General features: G+C 36.0%; 1 pseudogene; it reads right to left on the reverse strand.

The window, feature by feature from the left end:
* Positions 1–11,114: 11,114 nt before the first annotated feature.
* Positions 11,115–12,946, reverse strand: LOC102490818 (nucleolar GTP-binding protein 1 pseudogene; annotated as a pseudogene).
* Positions 12,947–15,205: the final 2,259 nt, after the last annotated feature.

Genomic DNA, 15,205 nt, shown 5'->3' on the forward strand with positions numbered 1-15,205 from the left:
AGACAGAGACATAGAGACAGAAAGCGAGAAATCACCCCCCAGGGGGGATGGTCACGCTGCAATCCCTTCTCCTCCATTCTCCTCTCTCACGCACACGCGCCCGGCGTGAGATTTAAGCCACCGGGTCCGAGACGCGAACTGCGGTCGACTACGTGGGAGTCCAGCGACATAGCCATTACTCTAACTGCTGGTTCCCAAGGCCCAATTACTTTTAATAAAGATTGTTATTTAGAAAACAAAGTCTTATCTCCACTGGGTTATGTGCATGTGTATTACACATTATAAGTATCCTAAGAACATTATTTCTAACCTCTCAGTAGAAAAAAGTTGACAAGAGTAAGGAATTTATGTATAATTGTATGTATTCATTTACAATCTTTCAATGACAAAAATAGATTAATACTGGCCAAAGGAAAGGACATGTCTTAGAGCAGATATTTTCTATTTGGCTCCACATTTTAGGTACTTGGGGAGCTCTTAAAAAGTTAATGTCTGCAGGACCAGCAGATGGTGTAATGGTTACATTGCTGACCTCCCACGGAATCAACCGTGGTTCGAATTCTGGACCTAGTGGCTTAAAGCATGCTGGGTGCCTGTGCGTGCATGCACAAGATCCCAAAAGGAGAATGGAGAGGAGGAGATTACAATGTGGCCAACCCTCCTGGGGAATGATTTCTCTATTTCTGTCTCTCTGGTAAGTACATGCACCCTATAGCAAAAATTTTGAAGAGAAAAAGTTAGCGTCTGAGTCCACCCCAGATATTCTCATCTAATTGATTTGGGGTATGACCTGGGCATTACACATGTGTATGTGTGTGTGTACATATGTGTGTGTGTGTGTGTGTGTGTGTATATATATATATATATATATATATATGTAGTTTTTTAAAAAAAATCTTCCTAAGGGATCCTAATGTGCAGCCAAGGTTGAGAATATGAGAGCCACAGTTTTAGACAAATATAGTTCTTTCTAAATATAGTTCAAGCCACATATTGCCATTTCATATATGTTAATTCAGGCTCCTAATATGAGTGATGTTTAGTCAAGACCCCTCATTATTGGTTCAACTAGACAGCTTCTGATTCCAAAAGTTTCTGCGAGGCATTGTTATGAATGGCACATCTAAAAATAAATTATCTCATATTAGGCGGATTAGGAAAGTTATCAGTTAAGGTTTTTATTTTATTTTATTTTTTTTCCCTATGGGCTAACATGAAATCTGGAATAAAGTTGTAGCCTCTTTGGACTTCTTTTCCTTAGAAAATCACCACTTTGGTCTTTTGGACATTACCACTCTCACTATAAAGTAGATGTGGGTAAAAATAAGTTTACAAATGTTCTTTTTTCCCTAAAGGCTTATTGCAAAACTGACTTTCACCACATTTTCTCTCTTTTTCTTCTAGTTTCTATGAGCAATCATCCTTGTGATCAGGATTAGCTTAAAGATTCCTGAGATATTATACATGACAAAATTATCTGGAATTTCTACTTATCTATTTACTTTTAGAGAAATTTTTGCTATTGGGTGGAAGAGCTCACTGGAGAGACAGAGACAGAAAGGAAGAAAACACCCCTCCCCCCATGGGAGGTGATGGCCACACTGCAATCTCTTTTCTTTCTTCCATTTTCCTCTTGGGATGTTGACCACGCACATACATGCACCCAGTATGAATTTTAAGTTGTCAAGACTGGACTCCAGCTGTGGTGGACTATGTGCAAGTCCAGTAATGTAACCATTACACCATCTGCTGTTCCTACTGGGTATTTTTAATCAAGCAAACACAATAATGGCATCACAGCAGATCCTTCAGCCCTTCCTTACCTAGTTAACACAACAGGTTCATATACGCGTAACAGCCCTCAATAGAGCATCCAGGTAAATCCTGCTGACTCAGCAGTCTTTTGAAATATTCCACAATATCTTCCAGCAATGACATCGTTCTTTAAAAATTGATTTCATTTATTGAGAGACAGAGGGACAGATAGCCCTGACAGGGACCCACAACACCACGATCCTCTGCAATCCAGCCTTGAACCCAGTCAGGGTCATGAATGCCTGGCATGTTTAGGTTGATGTGGGTTCAGAACCTGAGATTTCCATATATTTCTCGATCATGAAACAGCGCCCTGCCATCTGCTCCACCACAGCTGGGCCGAGCAATGACATCTTCATAAGTTTCAAAAGTTTATTTAGTTTAATAAACTTTTGTTAGCTTTGCTGTTTCTCACTTTGCAGCTGCTAATACAGAAAAAAATGAAATCAGCAAGTTACTGACAGTGAGTAAGCTAAAAGAAGCTTTTGAATAATTTTTCCGCCTACTTAGCAAATTTCTCTTGTGACAATTGGATGTTATTTGGGGTTTCATACTAGGAGGAAGAAGCACAAGCAAAGTTCAGTTATTTTCAGCGTAAATATTCGCTGTGTATATATTTGTAACTGTTATTTCCTTTCTTTTTGAGGTTAATGATTGATCCATGGCATGTGGTCCCTTGTGTATTGCTCTACTGAAAACAAGCCAAAAAAAGAGTTTTCTAAGAGTTATGTGGAGCTTCTTTTTTATTACATTTCTATTTTCTTCCTCACTTGAGTACCGGTCTTCAGAGAACTAGCGTAACAAAGGACTGGATACAAATACATACAAGTGTCTATGAAAGAATATTACATCTGATTTGTGAAAACTCGTTTTAAGTAATTTGGTACTGAGAAATTTAATAAACTTTATTAATCAAATCTCTCTGCTTACAGTGTTAAACAGAATTCAAAAGGTAGCAATCAATAAACAGAGATAAAAGCATCCAAAGAATAAATGAAAGGAAGTAATAAAAAGATTCACTAAGTTGAAGTGCCTCCTATCAACAGAAGCTGATAAAATATTAAAAGATTTGCCTTGTGTAATGTCTCTGGGGAGTCATTTTGCTGATGTACTAGACCATGATTGACAACTTTGAGACCTTGCTGGAAGCCACAAAAGTATATCTATAATATTATGCTCAGTTGCATGAATCTTTCTTCCTAAAAGGGGCTGGAAATAACATAGCTCCAAATGATTAGCTTTTAAGAAATTGGAGATTATTCTCAGTTCTAGCGTAAATTTAATTTGCTCGGAATTAAACATCATTTACCTTCTAGAATTTTAAAAACAAAAATAATGTGTTATACCTGAGAAGATGTGAAATAGTTTTGAAATAATTAAGAAATCATTAGAGGACATCTCATAGGTGGGAATTTATTTCCATGTCTGAATAATTAGAAATATGTGATGAAACATTTCATGGGCTGGGTACTGAGTTAAATGATTTCTGTACATTATCATTATTAATAGAACTCTATGGCACAAGTACTGCTTCCATTTTTATTTTATTTTTTTTTTGAGATGAGGATTAAATCTAGGAAAAGTTAAGTACTTGTTCAAGATCATGGTTTTGTTCATTTGTTTGTTTGTTTGTTTTAGAGATTTTTGCTATGGTGTTTGTGTTTACCAGAGAGACAGAGACAGAAAGTGAGAAATCATCCCCGCCCCCTGCCCCCAAGGAAGACGGCCATGCTACAATCCCTTCTCCTCCATTCTCCTCTTGGGGTTTTGGGCATGCATGCGTGCACACGTGCCTGGAGTGAGTTTTAAACTGCCTAGTCTAGGACTTGAACAGTGGTTGAATATGTGGTAGTCAGGCGACGCAACCATTAACCCATTTACTGGTTTCAAGATCATGGTATTTAATAACTTGAATTTGAACACAGATCCACCTGATTTCAAAAGTATGATGTACAGAAATGACTATAAAGCTGGAGACATCCTAAGCATCTATTCATAAGAGTGATTGTGATGACTTTTTAAGTAGAAAATGTTGGATGAAGGGAGCACCTACTTGAGGGATAGCAAATGAGGGACATCGTTATTTATTTTGCTGCCTAGTTCTAAGAACTTGTCCTAATAGAGAGGATAAAAGTAGATAGACGTCTGAATATACTTTGGGATTTATATAAAAATGATATGACTTCAGCGACCATGCCTTACAGATTTGGGAGAGGGGCATTTTTCCTGCATATTCTGGCATCACAGCATGGGTTGTCAATGCAGTGAGAACTAAAGTATTGACTGAAGACGGTTAGAGCTTTGAGCATACCTGGGTCAGTATAGTTGGTCACTCCTTTACAGAGAGTAAAACAGATAATGTTAATGTTAGCAAAGTACCTCTTTCCAGCAACTTTCAGAGAATAGACATAATGTAGGGTTTTGGGTATGCCAAATTGAAACAAAAATAGACCATCATACTTAAGACATGTGAAACAATTTTGGGGAAATCAAGAAACTTCTGGAAGATACTTAATGGGTGAGAAGCTTGTTTCTATTTCAGGAACCAGTAATTCATAAATAACCCAACTCCAAATATAAGAATGAGCATATTTTTGAGTCACAAATTTGTTCTATACAATTGCTGCTTCAGTATCCAGTTTTGGTCTGACATAAGTTGTTTATAACCCAATTGTATACTTTGCCTTTGACCTCATTAAAACTTCCCTTTCTGGAAATGGTTGTATGCAAGACAACCCTTCTGTTTCTCATTTCATGAAACTCAATCCAACACACTCCACAAATACTGACCATAATAAAACTTAATGGCCAACATTGGAATCATATGAATAAATTAATCCTTCTCGTGTGTGTATGTGTGTTTAAACTCACCTATTCAAGATCCCAGGGGGAGAAATTTAAGGAATAAGGCTCATGAACCTTAGTAAAGACAGTCTGTAAGAACTTGCATTCTCTCTTTTTCTGCTTCTTTCTACTTCTCACCTGATGGTTGAACGCCAGCCTTCTCCTCAGTATTTAATGTCTTCAACAAATCATAAAATGTAACAGAATGTAATTGATATTGTACCTTCTGATTTAATATAGCATGAAGAATTTCTGATGAAGTATTTATATACACATACACACACATTTATCTTGGATCAAAGCAAGATTTTAGACTGAAATTGCCTTTCAAATAATATAAGAGATAGAAGAACACATAAAACAATATTATGAGCAAAGAATCAGAAAAGTAGTGTATTGACTTTAGAACGATCATGGTTTTACAAAAACATGCACACACGTATATATACGCACATGTAAAGGCTATTCTCAAATTTTAAAAAGAGCCAGATACAATAACAAATCCTTGGAGGTCGATTCTATCTTCATTTGACAAAAACAGCTTTGAGCTCAGTCACTGTGGTCCAGTGGTAACATAAGTGCCCTACTAGAAGCCACATGACTGGCCACAAACTCAGGTCTTTTAGTCAGTCTGCTGAAAAAGCAAACCATGTTTACATGTATATAAAATATGCCAATTTTAATGTCATGGAAATGAAAAAGACATAATACCATTATCTCTTTTATTATGCCATATTATCTAATTGATCAAGATTTTTTTGCTTTATCTAATTAGAATATCCTTGTTTTAATTTAATTCTCTTCTACGTATTTGGATTCCATGATTTTACTTGTCTCCTTTTTCAAAAAAATTGCTACAAGGTGGCTGTGCTCACCAGAGAAAGACAGAGAGTGAGCAAGAATCCTCAAGCGGGGATGGCCACATTACAGTCCCTACTCCTCCATTCTTCTCTTTAGAATTCTGAGCATGCAGGCACATGTGCCCAGTGTGTTTCCAAGCTGCCAAGTCAAAGACTCGAACCTCACAGTTGACCATATGGGATCCTTCTGCCCTAAACACCATGCCGCTAGTTATCTCCCTTGTCTCCATTTACAGATAGAAGAGCTGAGGTTAATTTTTCATGTGTAAAATGTTTACAGCTAAATGAATTTGCATTTAGTAATAGAAAAAGATGGGGAAAATACAATATTGGTTGAATATGTAACTTGATGCCTCCTAAGTAGCTATATAAGTTCTATTCTAGAGTTATGAGAAAAGTTATGCACACGTTAGAAATACATGACATTTATTTTATAAAGATAAACATGATTTCTTTCAGAGGTTTACAGTTCTTTTGCATGCATGTGTCATTAAAATGATATAAATTAATAATATCAAAGCTATTTTAATTTGCCTAGCATAAGCAATTCTAGGAATATCAACATAAAACCATGGATATTCAATAATAAATAGTATAATTACAAGCAAATCATCATAAGTACATTACATTTCAATGTTTCTACCTAAAATTCTTTCACTCATTTTGAAGTAATTTTACATTTTTATAGTGTTTGGGTATACATATTTTAAATTCATTTATAGCTTGTAATATATAAGTAAACAGTTTATTTCTTCAGCATCAAATTATTAAGCTCCATAAAAATATATTTATTGGGACCAGTACTTGCTGTAATGGCTATGTTACTGGACTCCTATGTAGTCCACTGTGGTTCAAGTCCTGGACGTGGTGGCTTAAACTCACACTGGGTGCGTGTGCGTGCATGCCCAAGATCCCAAGAGGAGAATGGAGAAGGAATTCTGGTGTGGCCATCCCCTCTGGGTGGGGAGAGTGATATTTCACTTTCTGTCTCTCTGTTTTTATGGCGAGCACACGCACTCTATAGAAAAAAACTCCCCTCCCCCCAAAAATGTATATTTATTATTTGATAAAAATAATTTTATATTTGAATTTAATTAATATTTAAAATTCACTACAGCTTTTTTTCAATATTAGTTGAAACATTCCATTTGATTAAATGTTTCATGCATTGATTTAAATTGAATGTGTGGTTTTAAAATATATATCTAAATTTGAATATCTAGAAATACTACTCGTGTAAAATTTAAAATTTTTACCATGAATATATAAAAAACATTTTGAAACATCAGAATAAAATTTGGAAATAAGAGGTCAGCATAGTGGTTAAGGTGCTGGACTCCCTCATGGCTGATCGAGCTTTGAGTCCTGGGCTAGCAGTTTCTTTCTCATTTTTGTTTCTGTCTCTAGCTCTCTCTGGTGAGCTCATTTCTCCTAAGTCAAATTTAAAATAAAAATAAAATGCAGTAAATAATTCTTTTTTAAAAATTGGAACTAAAACCTTGTGTACTGAGCTCTTGAGAAGAAAATAATTTAACAAGAATGATGAAAAAGAAACAGTCAAAAATAACAGTATAAGCAAAATTACTTGACTAGATATGTTGGAAAATACAGCAGTAAAACAAATTTCACAAAGGTTTGGAAAGTTTCTTAAGACAATAAAGAAGGGTAAGCTTAGTAAGTTCTAATTTTGGTCAAAGTTCACTTGGAGATTTTGTAGAATGGCTACAGAACATTTAATACCAAAATCACAGAAATTGCAAATCAGCTTTGCCCATTGGTTATAAATAATTTATATGTCTCTTTTCTGTAAACCCAGGTGATGAAACATCACAAATATTACTGAAGACTTGCCTTACTGTGTATGTCTAAGTCCAAATAGCTTTAACTTTTAAGTTATAAATATTAATCTGAATACATAGTCCTTTAGTTACCAAATGGGTATAAAAATTACTCATTCTTTCTTTATAACCTTTCAGAGAAGTTTATTTTCCCTTTGGGTTTCCTTAACTATAAACTTTCAGATAAAAGTGAACTATTGCTTTGTTGTAAAAAATTGAGATTAAAAATGCAAAGCCCTCCCAACATTTTTTCCTAAATTACTAGTGACCAAAGACCAGGCATAATGTTGTTAGTAAATTGTGTGAATGTTGCTTCTTCTTCTTTATGTATGTGTTTTCATGATGATTATGGTTTTTCTTTACCTTATATGGTCAACATGATCTTTAGTACAGTGCCCTGTCCAACAAAGTATCAAATAAACATCTCACTAACTGAATATAGCATTTGTATTCAGCTTCCTAGAGTTAAGTCCTTAGTTATTTTTCTTATCTAATTTTAAAATCTAGAGTTATTTGGTGCAATAATATATCATTGTTCATTAAATTGTCTCTTTATGTTATGGGAGAAAGATGATATGTGATGTAATTAACAAGTGTTATGCATCATTGCAAGGAAAAGGGCACACTCTCTTCAGAATCTATTCAGGTTTCAATAATAGGTTCACAGAGAATCAATAAAAAGGCATTATCTTTTCTAAAATTTGCAGAAGCAATTTATATAAAGACCAAAAGTCTCTTAGAAATAATAGAAAAAGAAAGAGCAAATCTGCTGGAAAAATGAGTTGATAAACTTATCATAATGCCTATATTCTTAAAAAGAAGAACGTATCTGCTTATAATTCAATTTGAGAAATAATTTTTAACCAGCATTTTATATTTTCACTTTTTATAGTCGTCTTAAATAATGGTTTTGAGTTTTTCTTTTTTCACAGTGTAGTACATGCTAGAACATTCTCTTTATGATTTAAATTATTAGCCCTCTTCCTATGAAATCTTTTTTGAAAAATTAATGTTATTTATTATTATCATTCTTATTTTTTAATTTGCTATAGTGCATGTGTGCTCACCAGAGAGAGAAAGTGAAAAAGGAAGTGACCAGATCTGGACTCAACCTGTGATCTGCCATATGGGAGTCCAGCCCTAGCCACCATGTCACCTGCTGGCCCCAGTGACGTACTTTTTTTTTTTTAATCTCTGTGCAACATACTTGTCAGAAAAAGCCCTTTATGGTGTGCCAGCAGGTGGCATGGTGTTTATAGTGCTAGATCCCCACATGGCCAATTACGGTTATGTCCTGGAGCTGGGGGCTTACTTTCTCATTTCCCCTCTCTCTCTCTCTGTCTCTCTCTAGTGAGCACACATGCCCTATAACCAATCAAGTAATTACAATTCCCTATAACCAATTAAGTAATAATTATAATTAAATAAATAATTCTTTTAAAAAAAGAAGGAAACATCCTTTATGTGCTAGAGCACTTTGGTTTCATAGCAAAATCAAGCAGAAAATATGAAGAGTTTCCACATACTATGTACTCCAAATATACATAACATCTCCTCTACCTAAGTGCTACACTTGTTACAATCAATAAACCTATATTGTCACATGGTTATCACCTCAAGTCCATAGTTTATATTAGAGTTTCCTTGGTGTTGGGTTTTGGCAAGTGTGTAATGGCACGTATCTACCATTATGATATTATATATATACAGAATAGTTTCACTGTCCTGTAAATCCTCTGGCCTCCACTGCCTTATCCTTCCCTCTCCAAATCCTGGCAAGCACTGATCTCATTATGGGGTCCCAAGTTTTACCTTTTCTAGAATGTTACACATTTGGCATCTTCGTTCTGTATTCTTTTCATATGGGCCTCTTTAAGTTAGTAATATGTATTTAAAATTTCTTCATCTCTTTTTCTTATTTTTAATCATTATTTATTTCCTCTGATAGAGAAAGAGACACACACACACACACACACACACAAACACAGAAAAGCAGCCCCAACAGTGTCCCACACTGCAATCTACCCCCAGTCTTAGCTAGCCTGGATCAGGGGCACACATGTGCCCAGAATGCTTTGGAAGGTCCTGGAACATGAAGTTAGGACTTCTCCCTGGTGTGTCCAATTGAGCCACCACAGTGTCCTTACTGGCTTTCCCCATTCCTCCATGTTTTTGGACAGCTAAATAACTGTTCACTTTAGTGCTGAATAAATACTCGGTTCTCTGGATGTACCATGATTTATTATCCATTCACTTATGGAAAGACATTCTAGCTGCTTTGAGTTTTGGCAATTATGAACAAAGCTGCTATAAAATCCATGAGCAGAAATTTCTTTGGGCATGAGTTTTAAACTCAGATGGGTGAATATGAAGGAATGAAATTGCTGGATTGGAATGTAAGAGTATGTTTAATTTTGTAAAAACTTCTAAACTATCTTCTAAAAAGTCAATTTTTTCAGATGCTAAAATAAGAAAACATAGCCAGAGAGAAAGAGGTGATTCTATGGAATATGTAATCTTTCAGTGAATATGCTGGTTGGAGGCCCAGGTTCATACATACAACATTTTCACATAGACATATCATGCCCACCTCAGAACAACATGGCTAAAATGGAACTATGGATATTTCCATACTTCTAGTTATCACACATTTCACTGTCTCAGAAAATACGCTATCTACTCAGATTGCTACCATGCTCTCACTATTCATACTTTTTGCATCAGAAAATATAGTTATCTCTTCAAACTATATCATGTAATCTACTTTTCTTACAAATATTCACTATAGTCCGTTCTATTATTCATCATATTGACACTTTCTCTCTATTCTGTTAACACACAAATGACACAAGGGCAGAGATTTCATCTTTCCTGTTCATGGTTTTATTTATTTTTTTAATTTAAAATTTTTTTGGAGAACTTTTTGCTTTATGGCATGTGCACTCGCCAGAAAGAGAGAGACAGAGAGACAGAAATTGAGAAATCATCCCCCAGAGGGGATGACCATGCCGTAATCCCTTCTCCTTCATTCTCCTCTCAGGATCTTGGGTACACTTGCACATGCGCCTGGCATGAGTTTAAGTAACAGGGTCCGGGATTGAACCGCAGTTGACTACGTGGGAGTCTAGCGACATAGCCATTATGCCAACTGCTGGTCTCCATGGTTTTATTTTTAATGCCTATTATCAATACATAGTGCTTGGAACATGGTAAGCATTTAATAAATATTTATTTTTTAATCAAAACAAGGTAAATGATCAATGTAATAGACATTGCTGAATACTCACGTAACATCCAATGGAATCTCCTTATCCTCCATTCCTTTCATGCAGAACCCTTATTTTGTTTAGATTATCCATTCTTCTTTTTGAGGCCTCATGCTTCATATAACTATCATAATCTCATTTTCTTTGCCAATAAATCTATTTTGAATAGGCATATGACACTCTTGATGGATGTTAAGATGTCAGTAGACAGGCTTCTAAGAATCGTTTTCTATCACTTAGAAACATATAGGAATGGACATCCTTCTTATTCTCCATATGTTGTCCTAGCTGCATGAGAGAAGCTTACAACTGGAGACCAAGACTTAAACTAGAGTTGGTCATGTAGGTTCTAGCTCCCAATGCACAGTGCTTAACCACTTTGTTACAAGCTTGCCCAAGTTTTTGTTTGTTTGGTGACAGAGCATAACACCAATTTTATAAAACCATACCACACCATAAGAAATAAACTGCAACAGTCTAGTCACACCATGTCAACCAAATAGGACACTATCTCCTTTCCTCTTTCCAGAAAGTAACTGCTTGGGCTTCATATCAAACACATGTCTATCTGCCTCCTCCTTCTTCCCTAAGCGATTCATCTTCTGAGCATTCTTTAAAATAGTCTTGGCTTCTTCACCATCTTAACATCCTGAAGACCAGAAACATCACATGGTGTTTGAGAGGAACTTCAACTCCGGGCTATAGAAGAGGGTGGAACAGTCTTACCGTTTTCTTTTCCTTGCTACACCCCAGGATCTCCTTGCCTGGACTGCATAATGGGTGTTGTCTTTATCATCCATGTCTACCCCAAGACTACATATTTCATTCTTTATAACTGTTGACTGACTCTTCTTAGCAGTTTGCAGCAACCTGGGTCTGTGTGTATTCTTTTCTTTGGATTACAGAATTTTCAACTTCCTTTTTCCTCTAATTTGTTTTGCTAGCTGCCTGATTTCTACTATTTCCTCGTCTTCACTTTCAGATTCACGGTCATATTCCTCACCATTTGTTCTTAGCCCTTCTTCTTGTTCTAACTCTTCCAATTTCTTCATGATGGCAGGGTCAATATAATCAGCTATGTTATGGCCTTTCCAGATCTCTGATATCTTATCATATTTTTCAGGTGAATTTATTAAATCTCAGTATTTTTGAACATCCAAAATATAGTCATCTCCCATTTTCAGCTCAAGATCTCATTTTCTTTTCTTCTTGGGCTCCTCAATTTCCATTCTCTTCTTATGTACCACCACTCCTCTGGAATGAAAAGAGGCCTCTCCTTATCATTCCTCTGATTTGGCACAGCTAAATGCAATCTATTCAGCACCTCACTCACCTTATTTCCCTTCATTATGGTTTCCCCTTGATGAGCCAAAAGTCTATCACAAGCCTTTGTTTTAACTTTAATGATACCTTCTTAAGTCAGGGTACTGGTCTCTATTATGGAGAGTCCTTCAGCCTGCAAAGCTATAAATATTTTTGATCATCTTCCGGAAGGTCAGTTGTCCTCTTCACATCACATTTGTTTGCTACAATGATTAGAGACCTGTTGATGAAGAGAAGCTTGATGTCGTGGAAGAGCCCCAGCTGCTCCTGCATCCCATGCCCAAACTGCTCTGACAGGTCCATTACATACAATACTGCAGCATGCAGGTGGGCCAGGTCAGTGATGGCCTGATCTCAGTGGTGTTCCAGTCTTCCAAAGGGTGATCCAGAAGATCTGCCCACAAAGATATTTTTAATCCATGTGCCCAACAAATAGAGATTTGGTTTTAAATGCATAGGGCTGGACATCCACATCTGCTCTGGTCACCTGATTGATGAAACTGGATTTCCCAACATTTGGGTACCCACACAAATGCAGAATCCTTGTATTTGGGTCAACGGTTGGCAAGCGGGATAAATGCTGATGCACTTGCTCCAAAAATTCCAAGCTCTGCTTCTGCCTCTTTATGATGGTGCACACACAACCAAGGGTGGCACACTTCAGTTGCTGGCAGTGGTATAGAGAATCACCATATTTCATGAGCTGCACATAATCTTTAGCAACATTGTCCACTAAATTTTTGGCAATATTTATCTGTCCAAGAGCTAACTTGTAATGAACCTTGTCATAGAGAATATTCATCAAATCAGCATAAGATGGATGAATATCATCCAACTTGGGGAAATTCATTAGAATCTGTGAGAATCTGTCATGGTAATTCTGTTGAATAAATTTGACTTTTCTCATGTAAAAATGTCTGAAGAGGTGAACTTGGTAATGTTTATAAATAACTGTAGGCGTCTTTCATTGAGTGATCTTCTTAAAGCTGTAGTGCGCCATGCTGATGGTTGCATGAGGACACGTGTGCCAACTTCTGGATCTGAATTCCACTGTCTGGAGAGTGGAACATCCATCTTGCTTGTCTTTTAAAGTTAATATTATTCACTTTATTTAAATATTTTTATCTCCCTGAAGAAAGTTTCTAAGGGTATGTGTTTATATATTATACACATAAATATGTGTGTGTGAATGTGTGTATAAAATATATATATGTGCCCACATACATGAAGGTACCTCAAAAAGTTCATGGAAAAATTGAATTAAAGTAAATGTTTGTCTTGGTGTAAAGTTTGAAATCCATGCATAGTGTTTCGTAATATGCATTTTCCTTGAAATTTTTGAAGACATCTTGTATATGTCTTTTTAAAAGACATTTTTGGGGCCTTCTTTCGAGTGCAATTAAAACTCTTTGAAGTTTGAGCAACTTTTTTTCTTTCTAGAGTTGTTTCAAAGCCTTGGTGTTGCTTTCTGGGTAATGTATGTTCTCAACTGAGTGAGTGCCAGGAGGTGAGGAAGTTCTTGCACAATCTGAAAGAGGAGATACACATCATAAAAAAAAAAAAAGAAAAATCAAAGGAAAGTGGTAGAAATGAAGGCTGTAATACAGGAAATCAAAACTTCTGTTGAAAATATCAAAAGATTAGATCATGCAGAAGAACAAATCTCAGATGTAGAGGATAGAACCTCTGAGCTACAGAAATTCACCAATAAGACTGCAAAAATAACCCCCCCAAATGAGTAATACTAGATACTATTATATGTCCAAACATCCAGATCATTGATATCCTAGAAAGTGAGGAAACTAATAAGGATATTGATAATCTCTTCCATAAAATGCAGAAAGAAAACTTCCCAAACCTAGAGAAGTACTCCACTATCCAGACCGAAGAAATACAAAGGACCCCACATAGAATTGATGCAAGATTTTCCCCAAGGCATATCACAGTCAGATTGATGAAAACCACAGATAGAGGCAAGATACTAAAACCGGTAGGAGAGAAACATCAAGTTACTTTAGAAGGATATCCCATAAATTTAATGTCGGAGCTCTCATTGGAAACAATGAAAGTAAGGAAACAATGGAAAAATATATTCAAAGTGTTAAGTGAAAAACAGTTTCAACCAAGAATACTATATCCAGGAAGATTATCTTTCATATAGAAAAAACGATGAAAACATTCTCAGATAAACAAAATCTGAAAGAATTTACCAACACCAGATCAATTCTCCAAGTAGTGCTATACCAGGAAAATGAAAGTCAGACACACAGAAATAAGAGTACAAGAAACAACCAAGAGAATGGCCAACCTAATAGGGACAGGTCCAGAGTTCAATATTAACTTCCAGAGTTTAAATGGAAAAATCAGACCACAGAATCACTGCAAATTCAGTAGAAGAGAGGTTAATTATGTTAGTTTGAACATGTGAAATAGATTTTTTATTTTAGGCTAAAACATTACTGATTTTCTTTGATTTCTATATTTAAGGATTTTTGTCTTCTCTTAAACTGTTGATAGGTTGGGACCAGCAGTTAGCGTAATGGCTATGTTGCTGGATTCCCATGTAGCTGACTGCGGTTGGAGTCCTGGACCCAGTGACTTAAACTTATGCTGGGCGCGTGTGCATGCGTGTCCAAGATCCCAAGAGGAGAATGGAGGAGAAGGGATTGTGGCGTGGCCATTCACTCTGGGGGGGTGATTTCTCGCTTTCTATCTCTCTGTCTCTCTCTTTCTGGCGAGCACACACGCCCTATAGCAAAAACTTCTCAAAAAAGAAAAAAGAAAAAGCTGTTGATAGGTTCACGTACCTACTATTTGAATTGAATTCTAACCTTTTCCCTGGCTTTAAGTTTTAAGCAAATTTCTCTTAACATTTTTGGATTTTGATCTATTAAAATAAAACATTTTTTGAAATTAAAAAATGCATTTTAAAAATACCTATTAATGACTGCAGTAAGCTATATAGCCCCAGTGAGGTGATACTTTATAATATGTTCACTTTTCTCACTGAGGTTTATGCCTGAAGTCAGACATGAGTTCATAAATATGTATATATCAGCTGTGCTTGCTATTGAAAGTCTTTATTTTATTTAAGATCTTTAGCGAATCAACATAATGTGGGAAAAAATGCATGGAAAACAACTGCATATACTAGAGACAGTGTGAGGGGGGGAGTTGGCAGAGGGTGAGAGGTAGGGAATCAAAGGGGGAAAATGCAAAATATATAAGAAACAAGAAATAGAAAATTATTTGTTGATGA

This window comes from Tupaia chinensis, unplaced genomic scaffold (assembly GCF_000334495.1).
Source record: "Tupaia chinensis unplaced genomic scaffold, TupChi_1.0 Scaffold000079_1, whole genome shotgun sequence".
Classification (NCBI taxonomy): Eukaryota; Metazoa; Chordata; class Mammalia; order Scandentia; family Tupaiidae; genus Tupaia; species Tupaia belangeri.